Source organism: Camelus bactrianus, chromosome 15, assembly GCF_048773025.1.
Source record: "Camelus bactrianus isolate YW-2024 breed Bactrian camel chromosome 15, ASM4877302v1, whole genome shotgun sequence".
NCBI lineage: Eukaryota > Metazoa > Chordata > Mammalia > Artiodactyla > Camelidae > Camelus > Camelus bactrianus.
In genome coordinates, this window is record NC_133553.1 from 47,586,736 (window position 1) to 47,598,548 (window position 11,813).

Below are 11,813 nucleotides of genomic sequence, written 5' to 3' on the forward strand. Positions count from 1 at the left end.
GGGGGGTGGGCGAAGAGAGCGCTAGTGCGTAGCGACGATTCTAGGAGAGGGGGTGCTGGGAGGAAAGGGCGGGGGCTGCTGATGTAATGGGGAGTAGTGTTTAATCCTTCGGTTCGCCGTTTCAGCCTTCCCCCTCTTTACCCAATTTTTTAAGCGGAAAAAAAAAAGTGGAGTGAGGTAGCCAATCTTCGATAACTCGGGTTTTTTGTTTTTTTTTTTTTTTTGTGGTAGGTAGGTTCAAAGTCTGAGCTGCAGGGAGCGCTAGAGATTCTGTGCCCTTTAGTCAAGCTGAGGGTATTTGCACACCTTGGAGATCCACTTTACCGAGCTTTGAGCTTGGTAACGGAAGTTTGAAGTCGGTTCCTAATTATGGTCTAAGGGGAATCATCTAAATCTTGAAAAGGTTTTGGTTAATAGGTAACAGACCTTTGGTCAGTTTACTCTTTGAAGATGTGGGCTATATAATGTTTGGGGGAATAGTATGTGAGAAAAAGAGAGACGTAAGTGTATTGAGGTTGTGATTGTTCATGCGATAAAAAAATTTTTTTTTTTTTAGATCTCACAAACTCAAAGGAAAAGAAAAAACTCCAAGGGGAATTATCTTCTGTATCTATATCTGGTCCCTTCAGCATAATCTCTCCCCAAGGAGAACGGGTTTTTATTCCCTAGCTGTTGTTGTGATGGCTGAAAAAGTACCCTTTCTCAAGTCTCTCCGCTCTCTTTTGTTTATCATTTTATGGATATGGTAAAACTGGCAGTTTACAGATTCTCTGATTTTCAAACTTTTGGGTGATTGCTTTCTCTTTTGAGTTGGATCACTTGCTGTCTTAGGTTTGAGACAGATGATTAAGTGGTTACAAAGTATGATAAGGGAAGTAGAGGTTAGAGGGGGAAAGTGTATTTTGGGAGACGGGAGGTGGGGGGCAGAGCCAGATTGTGTAGGGTGTTTGAGTCCCTGACTTGATATGTGCCTCTAGGCAAAATACTTTACGTTTCTAGGTATCAGGGTCTCCTCACCTTTTAATAAGGGTTTGGTTTGGATTACATAATCCTGTTTTCAGTTTTTAAAAACACCTTTATTGTGGTATGATTTCTGTACAGTAAACTACACGTCAGATGTTCAATTTGATGATTTTTTGGTAGATGTATACACCAATGAAACCACCACCACGATCAAGATAGCTAACATTTCCATCACTCTCCAAGAGGTACAAACTGTTTTCAACTTTTAAAAATTCTGTAATTTTGAGATGATCTCTGTTTGGTCCTGAAAATGGAGAAACTCAGATATAAGTTTCCTTCTCAAGAAGAAATTTGAGGAAGGAGACAAAACAATGAAAGAACTGCAGATTTTTCTGGTTGTTAGCAAGGTGCAAATGGGTCAAATTGTAGATTTGGTTCAAATAACTGTAGGGGGAAAAAGGAAAATTACATGCTTTATATATATTATAAGTGAATCCATAATTCTGATTTTTCTAAAGATTTACTTTTTTATTTAGCAAGCATTTATTTGTTCCTTCTGTGTGTGCATTGCTTTATAAGGTGTTATGGGAGATACCAAAAAAAGGAAAAGACAAAACCTTCAGCATAAAGAGTTTGTATTTTGGTATGGCAGACAACTCAATCAATTCACATGTACAAAGAAAGCATAGCTTGTCCTGTGTAATTTTTATCCTAGTTTAGTCTCCACGTTATCTTCTTTATAGGTAAATGCTGACTCTTACGTATTTTATTTTCCCACCTCCCTCTCATTCCAAGATATTTATGGGAGGAAAGGGTTGCTGTATAAGGTATACATAGATGGAGTGTCTTTCACATCTTCAGCATCCTAGATTAAAGTTTATTATGACAGTTCTCAGGCATGTGGCAGTAAGATGCCTTATTTTAACAAAACCAGTATATTATGACAGTTTTCTGATAGGTTGAAGTAAAGTGTCTTGATAAAGGAAGTGCCTTTTTCTAATTCACACAGTGGCTAGTAGCAGCCCTGAGGGATGGAAAGGCTGACATGGCATCCGGGAAGGGCCCTGAGCCATGTATGCCAGTCCTTGTGTTGTCTTCTAGTATGAAGTGTCTGGTATGGTCTGAAAACAGAACTGCTAGCCTCAGAAGTAAAACTGCTCATTTCTGTCCTTTTCAGAAGTCATGCTGTTTCCTTTACTGAAGTCCATACTGAACCATTTACCCTATACACTGCAACCTCTTTACTGACCTCAGGCCTCTGCAGGTCCATTGATTCTCACGATGTCATTCTATCTTCTCATTGAGACATGTGGGAACTTCTGAATTTCTAGAATACCCCATGTAGGCCTTGATGAGCCAGGAGATTTGGTTCAGGCTCATCTATTAAGTTACCTCCCTCTACCAGTGTTGCCTATGTCGTGTTGAACATGCCATCAAGCTGAAAGCAGAGTTCCTAGTGTTCACAGACATGCCCAGGGAAGCAAACCACTAACCCATTTTCTTGACTTCCCCATATCTGTGTGAATACTTCAACTATATACCTCCAATTCTAGCTTCCACCCTGAGAAGGCACAGGAAGTAAGCACACTGGGTCTGATTACTTCTTCCTGTTCCCTTCTCTTCTTTCATCTCTTACGGGATGTAAGAGATGGATTTTTCTCTTTCTTGTGTGACAGTAGATTTCCTTATGTACCATATCCTCTTCATTCTTGTAATGACATCTGCTCTGCTCCCTTTCTTGGAGCCATGGTGACTGATGAAGTGCAAGAGAGAAACTAGTTTAACAATAGTGGACTATCTACTGGGAGCTAATAAAAAATATCCTATCCCCGTATCACTGGTTCCTACATATTTTTAGTTTATCTTACAGGATTAAATTTTAGAGAGTTCTTTGTGCAAAAGTGTTCAAAGCCATGTTAACTTAAAATTGTAGAACTTGGGAGTTGTTAGAATGGGCCTTTGACATCATTTAATTCTCATTTTTGTATTTGACAGATTGGGAAACTGAAGTTCAAAGAGGTGAGGTGACAAAACCAAATCCCATAAATACTTAGTGGCAAAGTTAATACCTGCCAGTCTGGTGCTCTTCCCATTCACAGGTGTCATAGATTCTTAATTCTTCCAGTGAAAACCCAAAATATTCCAGGTGGTTTTTATCCTTTGCCAGGTCCACCTGTGTTAGCAAATAATCCTGTCAATTAGCTGTCATGGAAGTTATGTGTGAGAGAAAACAGGAGAAAAACTTTAAGGGAATTTTTATTTGGGGTAGGAGTCCCCAGAATGATTTCAGTATACACTTAGCATAATTTCAGAGGACTAAATTCCCTCAGGGTTTGCTCTCCCTTCAAGAACATTTGTGTTTGTTTTTCTCAACTAATTACTGATGCTTAACAGGTTAGGGTACTTAAAATTATTTGTTTATTAAACCTATCACAATAGGAGTGTGGAAAAAATAAGCTCTTTAATCATTTTAATACCTGGCAGGTGATATTTACTGTGATTTTTAAATGATCATTTTTACCATTTCAAAGATTCAGCTTCCCTTTCCTCTGTTATTCCATCATTTAGTCCCGAGCCGTCAGCACTCAGTCAGTTACATAAGACACCTCAAAGCTGCTCATTCCTTTTATGTCATTTAGGAAATTAGTTTGATCTGAATATGGTTTTCCTGAAGGAATAATCAGCTCTGTTTAAAATATCCTTGTTAGAGTATGAATGACTTATCTCACTAAGCTGCAAAAATTCATTCCTTAGTACATGCTCAGATAATATTTTATTAGTTAGGCAGTGAAAATTAACTTGGAACTAAGGATTTAAATTAAATGTATACGTGGAAAAACCTGGTAAGCATGCAATCCAGTTATACTCATAATAGAGGTTATCTTTAAAAAATTATAGACTCTAACTTTAATACCCTTCCCTGTGGAATAATAGAGACATAGCCGTATTAAAAGAAATTATGTTCAAAATTTAGGATGAGCTGTGATAGACCACTGTAAATCTTTATTTTTGCTTTTTAAAAGTATACCTAATTTTAAAGCATTGAGAGAAGACTAGGCCAAACACTAAAAGGGTGTTATATTATGGAAGGACTGGTAGGTGACCATAGCATGAGCAAATGTAAGAATGAAAAGCCAAGAGGGGGCTCTGCCACTTTCTGGCTGGCTGACCTTGGGCAAGTTACTTAACCTCTCTGTTCTTCAGTTTCTGCATCTGTAAAATGGGCATGATAATAGTCCTCATTTCAAGGGCTTGTTGTGAGGATTAAGTAGTGTAATACCTATAAAATACTTAGAAGAGTGCTTGGTGCATAGTAGGGGCTCAGTAAACTATTAGCCATTATTGTTGGTGGTGTTGGCATTGGTGTCATTTCAGGACTTACTTGATGATTTTTAAGACATTATATGTAGGGAAGAAGGTATGGCTCTTGTATAACAAGACAATGGCTCTATGGGAGCCTCTCAAGAGAGAATCTATGGAGTTGGTCAGGAAACAAATGCACAGGGAAAGAAAGAAAGAGGAAAGGAAAGGAGGAAGGAAAAAAAGGACTGCAGCTGGAATTTTATCTGTGTTAGTGGAAAAACTGGACCCATTTAAGAATCAGATTAAAATTTAAAAACTCACTTGGGCCTCCTTGAAAAGAACAGAATTATCGAAAGAAGTGGAACAGGAGTGGAGAAAGAAATGGCAGAAAGTAATATATGAAGTAGCACAAGTTACTCAAGGATTAGAGAATGTTAAAGCTAAAAGAAGAGGGGTTTAGAGGAGCACATGTCAGGGGACATATTAGACCCCTGTATTATCCTGAGATTATGGCCTCTGCAGGCATCAACAGAAGCTTCAGATTCACAAATTTGTTGAGAGTGATAATCCAGCTAAGAGATATTTCAGGGAAGAGAATCTTGGAAGCAAGGTTAATAGACCTAAGGGGTTCTAGAGCAGTATTCAGTGGCAGCAGCTGTGTCATAAAGCTTAAAAGACTTGGAGTCCTACTGGAGATGGACAAATAACCAGAGAAGATCAGCCGTAAGGCTATAAGCACGGACTGCAGAGTTGCCTATTATAAATATGCCGTGCTGAGTTCACACATGGAAAAGGAAGCTATGTCACTTGACAGAGACCAGGCTCAATTCAATGCTGGGCTTCCAGGCCAGAAACACCAGACTCAAGAGGGAAATGGACACAGAAGTATTCAAAACATGAGGATACCAAGAGAAAGCAGGAAGATTTGGATGTGATCTAGACATTTTAGATGCTACCACTGTAAACATTTTCATGTCTCTGTGTACCTAATTGGGCCCTATGCCCATTCTTGACTTACTCTCTGGCAATCACGAGGGGATTACTTTTAGGCTAATCAGACTTTCCCCTGTAGCTTCAGATTCGGTCAGCTGGATGGAGGAAACGTGGGTCCCTTTTTGGGAGAAAGAGGAAGATGTTATGTAGAAAGTCAACTATGTTCTTATTAAAAGCAACTATGTTCTATGTCACAGTTAACCTCTTGATGGGAAATTTATCCTAGCTGGATTTAAATTCACATATAGTAGTTGGAAAACTTACATGTTCTACTAGGCATCCTGGCATGGTGGAAACCAAACAGGTGTTCTCCATCTTTTGTTCCCTGTGCATTATTCCCCTTCCCAGATAACACTAAGCCTGCTACAATCTCTGATAGGCAACAGCAACAAAGGTCTATACGCTGGGTTCTAGGAACATCATTTTGTTTGCAAAATGCTGTTACTTCAGGAGTCACATTTGCTTTTTACATTTATAGGACGTGAGAAATTCGAGTGGATTACTTCAAACTTGATGGTGCTAAAAATGCTACACCCATGGTAATGGAAGAAGGCCCAGGGCACAGTGGCTGCTGAAGGAATCCAAACCCTCTTCTGACAGAGACTGAAAAGATCAGGAAACTAGGGAGAAGAATAATTATACTTTATGGTCTTTGGAGTTTAATATACAATAGGAAGAGGAATTCATTTTGGACTTGAATTTCTCTGGTAATTTAATAATGGGAAGGGCTTCACATTGTTCCATTTTCAGCTTTTTTTTTTTTTTCTTTATTTGGACTTTAAAAAGTAATCTCTGTTGACAAGTTTTGGGCAATATTATTAGGCATAATTTCAGAAGAGAAATAAACTTAAGAGTGAATATTTAGCCTAGGATGCAGGGCAGCCTTGAAGTTAAATTGATTAATGTCCTGTTATGACCCATTACAGAAACTCTTAGGAGGACCAGCTTAACTGTGCATCACACTAGTCCCAGGAAGTTACAGTGAGAAACAGTGGTAATAACTGAGGGAGCTGCTAATCTCTTTTAGGTGGACAATCCTGGTTGAGCAGAGGTTTGATTATTAAGCCCTGTTGTTAAAGAGAAACAAATAATGGGGTGTTGTTCAGCATCTCTCGCATTTCTGCCAGAGGTCATGAAGGAGGAAACTTCCACCTAAGCTTCTGCTTCTGTCTACCCTCTTATTAGATGTTCCATATGGAAGAAGTGACTAGTCTGGTCAGAGACTTTGGGGACACTTCTCTAGAGGTCAGGATCGTGACATTGAAAGATACTTTCCTTTTGTATGGGCCCTAATGCCCGCTTTTTCATTTCCTACCCTTAGGAGCAGTGGGCTGTTTTGCACATATTGTCTCCCTGTAGTAAGCAAATCAAGATGTGGATTGGGGTAGGGGAGTAAGGATGGGCTACCTCTGCTAAGGAGGCCTCATCCTCCCACTTTCCCTTCTCAGTTCTCAGCTCTCATTGGAGCACCTGGTCAAGTAGGTAAACTTAAGCTCAGCTGTTAATACTTGAGAACATGTGTCTCATTCTTATCCTCACTCTTCTCTCTTCTGTCACACTTGAGGAGGTCACAGGACTTAGATTGGGGTTGGAAAAGCAAGAGGCCTCACATCTCTTGGCCTCTACTCAGCCTTAACTCAAGTGTCACTATAAATTGGGCATTTGCCTGCTTAATGATAAAATGGTTCTGGGGATCTCACTGGGGCATAGATACAAGTGTGCGTACTCCCTCAGGTAAGCCAGTCAGAAGAAGAGATGGGGGTAGGATTTGAGGTTGGAAATCTCCAAATTTCTAACACTATTTTTTTAAGGATAGATGGTTATTTTCTACATTTTAAAGCTATGAATGTATCTTACAGGAGGTTGTCTGGCTTAGAAATTCCCAAAAGAAAGATAAAGAAAGGATAAGAACTTCAGAAAAGTTAGAACTATTTTTGTTACATATAAACTATGGGGGGAAAATGAAGTTATAAATATATTTTGAGCAAAAATTTATGGCTGTAATTTACCTCTATGGTGAATAACTTGCTGTTCAAGTTATAAGTGGTTTAAAAAACGTTAAATGAAAGACACTTCCAGGTAAGTGGAAATATTATATTCAGTGCATGTAATAAATTCTTTAAATTTTAATCATAAAGAGCTATACATTTTATATTAATAGAAAATGAATTTTTCTCTGCCCTCAGTTATTTAAATAGAATTGGTTTGAAGGTGTGCCAGATTGCTCCTTTCCCAGGGCTCTCACATGACTTGAGTTAGTCATTTCTCAGTCTTTCCCTCCATCATGTATCTAATGTTGCTAAGTTTGTGCCACCTACTGCCCAGCTCTTAAATTCCATGACTCCTTCTGAAAAGATAATCTATTGCAAGGAATGATGGGGATGGAGAGGTGGACAAGGGTAAAAACTGAAAAGATAAGGAGACCCAATACACACCTATTAGAATGGCCAAAATCCAGAACACTGCCAACACCAAATGCTGGTGATGATGTGGAGCAACAGGAACTCTTTTTTTTTTAAAGGAAGTTTTTATTAACAAGAAAAGTTTTTCTTAATTCATATAAGGTCCATCTGTAATAAAATAGGAAAATATGTTTGATAGTCTGAGTCTAATTCTAATTCATGCACACTTGATTCCAGGTTAGTCCTATCAAATGCTTGCTATGTTATTTATATTTAAACGGGTAGAAGCCAAAGACTACCAGCTACTTAACTAAAAGAAGTAACTATACTGGAAAATGAAAATTGGTGGAATTTTATCATTGGATCAGAGTTAAAAAAATCAAACAGGATAAAATTTTGTTTAGAAATCCTTAAAAATATGGAATGCTTCACAAAATTTGCATGTCATCCTTGTGCAGGGGCCACGCTAATCTTCTCTGTATCGTTCCAACTTTAGTATATGTGCTGCCGAAGTGAGCACAGGAACTCTTATTCATTGCTAGTGGGAATGCAAAATGGTACAGTTACTCTGGAAGACAGTTTGGTGGTTTTTTACCAAACTAAACATACTCTTATAATACGATCCAGCAATTATGTTCCTTGGTGTTTTCCCAAGGGAACTGAAAACTTAATGTCCACACAAAAAATTTCACACAGATGTTCATAGCAGCTTTAGTCATAATTGTCAAAACTTGGAAGCAACCAAAATACTGTTCAGTAGGTGAATGCATAGATAAACTGTGGTATATCTAAGTAATGGAATATAATTCAGCACTAAAAAGAAATGAGTTATCAAACTATGATATGAAAAGACATGGAGGAAACTTAAGTATGTATTACTAAGTGAAAGAAACCAATATGAAAAGGCTACACACTGTATGGTTCCAACTATATAACATCCTGGAAAAGGTAAAACTATGGAGATGGTAAAAAGATCAATGGTTGTTAGGGGTTGGGAAGGAACAATGGATGAACAGGCAGAGCACAGAGGACTTTTAAGGCAGTGATACTATGAATGATACCATAATGGTGGATTCATGTCATACATTTGTCCAAACACATAGAATGTACAGCACCAAGAGTAAACCCTAATGTAAACTATGGACTTTGAGTGATAATGATGTGTCAGTGTAGGTTCATCACTTGTAACAAATGTACCACTTTGCTAGGGGATGGTAATAATGAGGGAGGCTATAAATGTGTGGAGTTAGGGGGTAATGGGAAATATCTGTATTTCTTGCTCGATTTTGCTGTGAACCCAAACTGCTCTAAAGAACATAAAGTCTACTAGAAAAAACACACAAAGCAAACTTTTTTAAAGGAGAAAAAATTCAGTTTTCTATGTTTTATTCCCCCCCCCCAAAAAAAACCTTTATTGCCAAACAGACTATCTACACATATAATGGACATTCACTCCCCAAATGCTGGTCTAGTGGGAGAAGGGTGATAAGCCTCATACATGTTGAATGACATTGGCTGCATGGGGTCCTGGCCCCTTCCCCTGTCATATTTCTATTCGGTGCACAGTGAATTGTTAAGGTCAGTACTTAGAATAATATAAAATAATTGAGAAAATGATACTATTTTTCTTAACTACACAGCTGGAGAAGGGGCCTTGGTGTGGAGTCCAGGTTTGAGGGGTATGAAAACACTGGGGAGTCTTACCCAATCCATTCATATAACTTCCCCTCCTCCATTGCAAGACAGCCTCTGACCCTAGAAATTTACACTTATGAAAACTGAAAATTAGGGAACTGATCTTTTTGTATAAGTAAAACCCTCCAAGCTACTACTTACCTAGGATCACAAATGAAAGGAGTCAGACTTTTGAAAACAAACAGATCAACAGATTAAACACCCTCTAGAGTTCTAATAGCCCTAGTTAAAAACCCTTAGTTAAAAAGTAAACAATTAAGAGATACTCATCAAAGGTGGATAGCTTTTAGTATAGAAGCATATAATTTTTTTTGGAGAGGGGGAACCCTACTTGGAATCCATCTTGTCCTAACAAGAAAGTAATAGAGCTCTTCAGCCATTATAGACCTCATTTAAAGGGCCAGGCCCCACCACAGGATATGTCTCTCTCATGATACAATCAACTTTATTATGTGACTTATTGTAATGAATGTTTAACATAAAATTGAGAGTATTTTTGTTTTAAAATATATTTTGTTATTAGTCTTCAGGTCAGAATCCTTTTGGGAAGTAGGCAGGGCAAGGATTGCTCACCTACAAACCAGGGCAGAGTGAACAAATACAATCAGATATTCTTGAAGTCTCCACTGATAAACCCCCTTTCAAACCCTACTTCTTGAACCTAAATAGTTTTCCCTATTCCCCTTAACTCCAACCTCTAGTGTCCTATCTTTGATGACTTGAATTCTGATCACTTTTTGTTCCTTACCTTGTTTCCTGTTTGTTAGATCTGCTTCTCCCAAAATCCTAATCTCTATGTTGTGGCCCCTGGGCTGGTTATTTGACCAAAATTTTCTGTTTCCTTGTTTGATAATTTATTTTGGCACTGTAATGAAGTAGAAAAAGCATGGGCTTTGCACTCAGGCAGACTTGGGTTTATATCCTGACCAAACCACTAACTGGTGGTCTGATTTGGGTAATGCACCTCTCTGGGGATCAGTGTCCTTTTTGGTAAAATAAGGATATTAATGCTTACCTCAAACTATGGTTGTGATTGGAAGTAGACAGAGGAGATGGTTGCACAACATTGTACTGAACTATATAATTAAAAATGGTTAAAATGGGAAATTTTATGTTATGTATATTTTAACCACAACTTTTAAGAAAGAAAAAAATATGATTGCAAGAATTAGTCTTTGTGGAACCCCCATTTCAGTGCCTGGTATATAGTAGGCCTCTCAACAAATAATAACTGTATAGCATAGAATATTTTATGTTGCAAGTAACAAAAAGCACAACTCAAACTGCCTTAAACAATAAAGGTATGTACTGATACATGAAATTGAAAATCCAGACGTAAGGCAGGCTTTTGGGTTAGTTTATGTCACTAAGGACAATTTCTCTTGGTCTTCAGTTGAACAGGTTCAGCATATCACTAAGGGCTCTGATTCTTTCCATCTTTCCATCTTTCTCTGTCTTCTGCAATGGCAGCTTTATCCTTAAAGCCAGCAATTCTCATGATCACAAGATGGCTGCCAACAGCTCCCCAAAGTACATGTTCCCTCATCCATATCTAGAGAGAATGACTTCCAGCAGTCCAGCAAGTATGCTGATATTCACTGCTTAAATCCAAAAGCTGTGCATGGGAAGGTGGAATGGGATGGTTGGCTTGAACTAACTAAACAGGGAGAGGGTCAGTTTCCCTGGAAGCACAAGGGCTGCATGGGGATGGGTGGATTCCTCAAATGAAAATTAAGGTACTGTGGAGGAGAGAAGGTAAGGCTAAGACACTGAGCAGACAACCAACAAAAGTTCACTTTTGTAGCTATTATCTTTATTATTGGCTTTCTTGGCTCTTGGCTATTTCTTTAAAAATCATTGCAAAAGCAAAAACTAAGAGAACTCTTCTTTTGAGTAAGTGTGTTCTTTCTAGCAAAGGAAGATCAATACGTATAAAACTAAGTTTAATTTAACAGGGTGTTAGGCATCTGGAATACCAGTCAAACAAACAGCAAAATGCAGTGAATGAAGGGGCTTACCTGGGAAAAAATGTCAGGTATGGAGAGCAGGGGAGAAACTAGAAAGACGGTGATTTGCCAAAGTGTCAAAGCCAGAAGGGTAACGTTAGCTATTGACCTTTTCTTTACTGGAGCCAGATTAGAAGCCGTGACCTGGGTTATGACAAAGGGACCAATTAACAAGAGAAGGAGGTTTTACCCAAAGCAGAGATGACAGAAGAAAAATCTGACTGAAACTCAATTTTGACTGCTCTGCCTATACCTTTGCAGTGTCTACCTGTCTGCCTCATGAGATTCTTCCTTCTCTTTTTGATCCAACCCCCATCAAATAACCTACCAATTTCTGCCAATTATATTTCTATGCTTTTTACCAAAAAGGATCTTCCATATTCCTTTGCTGCACTTCATCTGGCTAATTCCTGCTCTTTGGCTGAGACTTTAAATTCCAGTACACTACTGC

At 38.4% G+C, this 11,813-nt stretch overlaps 1 long non-coding RNA gene and 1 other non-coding gene across 2 annotated transcripts in view; both read right to left on the reverse strand.

The window, feature by feature from the left end:
- Positions 1-4,818: 4,818 nt before the first annotated feature.
- The window catches only part of LOC105079040 (uncharacterized), a 281,377-nt gene continuing 274,382 nt past the window's right edge, over positions 4,819-11,813 (reverse strand). The window contains exons 7-9 of the long non-coding RNA XR_012498958.1: positions 11,375-11,506; positions 7,695-7,829; positions 4,819-5,377 (exon numbers count right to left, since the gene is read on the reverse strand). This is a non-coding gene — a long non-coding RNA (uncharacterized LOC105079040). The remainder of the gene's footprint in view (positions 5,378-7,694; positions 7,830-11,374; positions 11,507-11,813) is intronic.
- On the reverse strand, positions 8,074-8,181 carry LOC123612070 (U6 spliceosomal RNA). The gene has a single exon (XR_006719243.1). It is a non-coding gene; the product is annotated as a U6 spliceosomal RNA (small nuclear RNA).